Below are 5,581 nucleotides of genomic sequence, written 5' to 3' on the forward strand. Positions count from 1 at the left end.
TAACCAAGTCAGTATTAAATGTAAATTATTAGACGGTTCGTATACTTTAATCATCTTGCTGTTAAAGTATTACGTTTGGCTTTATAACACAGTATTTATTATACATATACATACTAACTTATGATCGTTCTTTTAATTTATTTTTATGACTGGCGTTTTTTGCACTTAAGACGTTTTGTGTATACTCAAAATTGGAACTGATATTAGGTGTATAACAAAAAGCCTTTGAATTTTGATGTTCGTTACATGATTTGTTATTTTTCTCAAATGCACTATGCACTGAAAATATTGATTTAATGATATTGTTGAAATTAGTGTTTTACGGTGTGTTGGTGCACCATAAGTGCCGCTTAATTCCACTATGATTTGAATCTTAAATATATTAAGTGGTATCATTTGAGAAATTATATCTTTGAAAAAAAAACGGATTTTTCTATGTATTATTAACAAAGGATTTAATTAAATATACAAAGGATAGTTAATAATTTATTTTGCTGTAAATAAATAGCGCTTAAGAAAAAATTATGTATATTTTAGGGTGCTGTATTCCACAGTTCCTAGCAGAGCCTTTCGTATAAAACTGCAGTGCACCAACATTACGTTTCTGATTACTTTTGAGCATTACGCGGATATTTAATTGTAATTAATGCTCTCATAGTTGTGCAATGTATTATTATTAATAAATATACAAAGGTATTTAAGTTAATTAATTTAAAAAAATAGTTTCGCACTAATGTGCTAAAATGGTTATAAAATAATTATATGTACGCTTCATTAGTTGATCTTCATTTTGTTGATTTTATTTTTATATATGATTATTATAAAAATTTAACTGAAGGCTTATTACTGTAATTGCTTGTTAAATAATAAAAAAAAATAGTGAACGTTTTTGATATATTACATGTCACTTTCAGTTTTGTTGAAATTTCATAACTGGTTGAGAACTCATTTTTATATAAATATAAATATTAGATTATTACATATTTGAATGTGCTGTATAGTTAATAATATACGATACGTATATATATTTATATAAATAAATAATAAAACAAGTAATACAATCGAGCAGGTCTTATTCGATTGAATAACAATTTTATCTGTGTCATAGATTTGTAAAGGTATTATTGTAAATGAAATGCGCTAAAGTTTTCACGTATACACGGTTGGTTGTTTATCGTAATCACTTGGTCTTCGCTGTGAAAATAACTTCGATTTGACCACTTTACATTGTTACTGTTTCCTATAAAAAAAAAACTTCCGTCGTTTCATCCGCGACGGATTAATGTAAAAGACAAATCATTATCTTCCCGAATATATACGTTTGACATCTTATTGACGTTTGTTTCGTATAAACTTTTGGAAATAATAATGGCGATGTGTCCCTTAACCTTGTCCCTCTCCTGAAATATCCTGTCCCTCCTGCGTACACAAACTATGTATGTAAAACATAAAACAGGTAGTGTTTTTTTGGAAATGTAGACGGCTATTTTTACTGTACATTTTTTTTAATATTTTGTTTTTTAATTGTGTAATAATACGAGGAAAATAAAAAGTAATTAAAATACACGTTTTTTATCTTTTGAATATATGGAGGATATTAATATTGCAGTATCTATGCATATAAGATAACATATAACGCCCCATTTAAAAAACTGTCGTAATCATTTTCATATATATGATTAATTGAGACATTGAAGATTATTTTTATATATGTATAATTTTAGGTCATAGTGGTATTGCAACTGATTAACTTTAAAGATAATAAAATTGGGTAGCACTTCAATATGTTTATTGTTAAGTAAACCTCTGTTTATTCAAGTTTCTTTAAATTATAACATGCGTCATGCGTGCACTCCAAAAAGCAACTCAGGGCACACTGCATGGGCAATGTGAGATGTTCCAGATGTAGGTCAAGTGCAAGAAGTGGGATTAAGTACAAACCCATGCGTTTGTACATCGCTGCACAACATGTTTGATTTATAGTATTAAAACAATGTTTTTATTAACATTACGAGTCATGTAATTGTAGTAGATACTAACACTCGCAATCAATAAAACACTAACACTGGCAAGCAATGGAATTGTTTGGCTAGATGCTCACACAACGAGAAACAACGTAGCATACACCGACGAAAACCGATAAAATGAGGAATTTTGTTCTTCTCCAATCGATAGTGACCAGTGACTGAGCAGCACCAAGAGACTCCAATCCACCGGAACGGCACTACACAATAAATGCGTCCCCAGGGAATGAGCAACCGCAAAGTTTCGTTAAATTGCAGAAATCATTTGCAATAGCATATAGTAGGTCTCGGCAACCTTTTTTGGCTGCGGGACAAAATAATTAAAATGTGACTATAAAAAAGACTATTCGGTTAGTGAATATTTTTGGTCCTAACAACCATATATGTGGTCTAGTCGTGACATTATAACACATTAAAAAAAAATATTTGCAGAACTGAAATGGGTCACTTGGTGACCCGCGGGTCATATGTTGCCGAGCCTCTCAGTCGCAATAGGAGTCTCAGTCGCAATAATTTTTTTGATGGAATCAAAAACAATGATTTTAATTTTTTTTAAATTATATTTACATGAACATAATTTGTATAGATGTACTATTTTTAACAACAAACGAATAAAAAATGTATTATTTATTCTTTTTTTTAAATTAAATAGTGAATTTGTTTGTTTGTTTGGACTTGCTATGTCAGGCATTTAAAATCTGGCTTGTAGTTTGATAGGGCTGTGCGTTGCAAATCCGTAAAATGTTGATTCATGAGTAGTGCAAGGTGCTCTGATTTGATCAGTTCATATACGAGTACAAAGATTCACAGAAATAGGCTATACGGAAAATCAAAATAAGTCGGTGAGTAGTTTTTCTTAAGATGAGGTACTTTGATTGTGGAACAAGCTTTCAAAATTCTTTTGGAGATGTAAATGCCTTGTGATGTATCTTCAAAGCGAGCTCTTCTTGAATTTCTACTAATTCTATTTCCCCAGCTGCCATTTAAGGGAGCACCAATTGTGAAATCGGAAATTTATAGCTGATTTAATCCATTACTAATGGACTAATAAAGAATGAGATAGTATGATCTAAATTATTCAGATAATTATATTAACTTCCCTCGATATTCATCAAGTATTTCATCTTTGATCTCAAGGGATCTTATTTTAACCCTTATTTTTTATCAGTAGATTTTTAAACAGAAAAGTTGCAGTCTTTTCTGAAAGCTAAATATCGTTTGAACCAGTTAAGAAATATTTTTCCTCTTTGAGTTTAAAATTTGCATATGTTCCATTGTGTCAGTCAGAAGCATTAAATCCCGTAACCATTATCTTCGAGTTGTGTGTACGATTTGTTCTTTTCTTCAAAAAAATTGACAAGACAATCGACATTATAGATTGTAAAGGTGTTTTAGGTATAGAACATTAAAATGAAATAAAACACATTTTATGGCCATGTTATTGGCTTTATTATAAAGATCAATTTATGCCATTAGTGTTTAAATATGATTTCGGGCACATGAGCGCAGCGGCTTGCTCGAATAAAGCACAATCTGGAAGTCTCAATTTTTTGGAGCAGCTGAGGCCATATATCGGCAATAACGCGGTGAATGTTGGCTTTCAAGTCGTCCATCGTCTCTGGTTTATCGGCGTAGACTAGCAACTTTACATATCCCCATAGAAAATACTCCAAAGGTGTTAAATCACACGATCTTGGAGGTCAATTCACAGGTCCATTAAGCGAAATTATGTGCTCATCGAATGTTTCTTTCAATAAATTGATTGTTGCACGCGCTGTGTGGCATGTTGCGCCATCTTGTTGAAACCATAGCTCTTTCAAATTAATGCCAATCAATTGGGGAATGAATCAAGTCAGTAATCATGGATTGACTGTAACATTCTGGTCGGCATCATTTTTGAAGAAACATGAACTAATGATTCCACCAGCCCATAAAGCACACCAAACAGCGACTTTTTGTGGATGTAAAGGCATCTCAATAATTTTGCTTGTTGACGTAGCCATTTAACCAAAAATGCGCCTCATCCTTTTTTCTAATATAATTTATAATATGTAGAACCGTCTTGATAACATTTTAAATATTAAACCACCAGATGTTCAAGGCCGCGATAAACCGCGGAAATCTAGAATTACTTTTCAAGAGGCCAATGAGACCTACATTTTACTGTCAGTTACTACACTTACTTTGTTAAGGAATACACTAGCATTGTTTAATATTGTGTCCATAGACATCATTTCCCCCCTCGAATTTGGTCAGAAAAATGCATGTCATTTAAAGAAATACAATGAATTTTAATGAAATCGAATTATTAAAAAAAAAACGAACACTGACTGGCCAAATTTTGCCCCCCCCCCCCCATGGAAAAAGCGAAATAATAATTTTAGATCACGTCGGTGGTCCACCACTTTAGCGCCCGCCCTCTAGGGGGCGCTGTGGTGGCGGAAGTCAGGAAACAGTTAATCGTGGATGCTCCAACAATAATAGACTAGTTCTTGCGCCTCTGATTGAGTTCTGTCTTAACTCTATCTTTATTTGAATAATTACTTCATATTTATAGTAAATATATAATTCGATACACGTGTGTATAACGACATATTAATGCGCAACACGCGTAAATTATATACAATTTAATTAATTTACAACTTGTGTCTATAATAACTTAAAAAAATATAATATTTATAAATAGGCAATAAATAAATTTATTTAGAAATATCTCGCTTGCTTGCTTCGGTCGGAACAATAAACGCTCCATGAATTACTCTCAACAAATCTATTTAATTGTATGTAGTACGCGAAGGTATTCTGAGCGACGAACGAAGCGGGAATAACGATAGAGCGACGACAGAGAGCACGCTTGGCTCGTTGTATTGCTATCTGACAATGTTGCTAGCCTTACTAAACAAATAGGCCCTAAAACACCTTGATAATGTCCATGTATTATTTTGCTGACCATATGTCAACATAAAACTGATCCTAAGGCTAAAATACAGATTATATCATATAAATATGGACTGTAAATAGTGATCAATATAGTTTAATAATTTCTGACTGAAAAAAGATTCTGAACATCTGTTGAAATAATTTCGAGCAATTAATATAAATTCTGACCATCTGATATTTATTCTGGTCGCCTATATTCTGACCGATGTATTCAGACATTTAAATTCACCCCCATCGAAAAATATGATCCATTATTTTTAAGACTGGTCGTAACGGCTTTTCTTTTCTATTAATGTTGCATTAATACATCATGTTTTCTGCAATTATTTTGACCCGTTCCTTAAAACTTCTTCGGCGGATTTTTGTGTATTATTGATTGATAAAAAATAGAGAAATAATATCCGTAAATTAAGTTTTAAATTTGGTTCGTTGGAATATATTACAATTTATTTAATTTAACTATAATAATGATTTTATTTTGGAATAAAAAATCGTTTATTTTAACAGAGCTTCTTTTTGAAACTGTTTACTCGCGGTGCACTTGAAATAAAAACGCATCAGCGCATGCGCACAAAAACAACAACTCAATTTATTTTCAAACAAGCAGACTTTGGATT

Source organism: Plectrocnemia conspersa, unplaced genomic scaffold (genome assembly GCF_051122295.1).
Source record: "Plectrocnemia conspersa isolate PC_06_02 unplaced genomic scaffold, ASM5112229v1 ptg000008l, whole genome shotgun sequence".
Lineage (NCBI taxonomy): Eukaryota > Metazoa > Arthropoda > Insecta > Trichoptera > Polycentropodidae > Plectrocnemia > Plectrocnemia conspersa.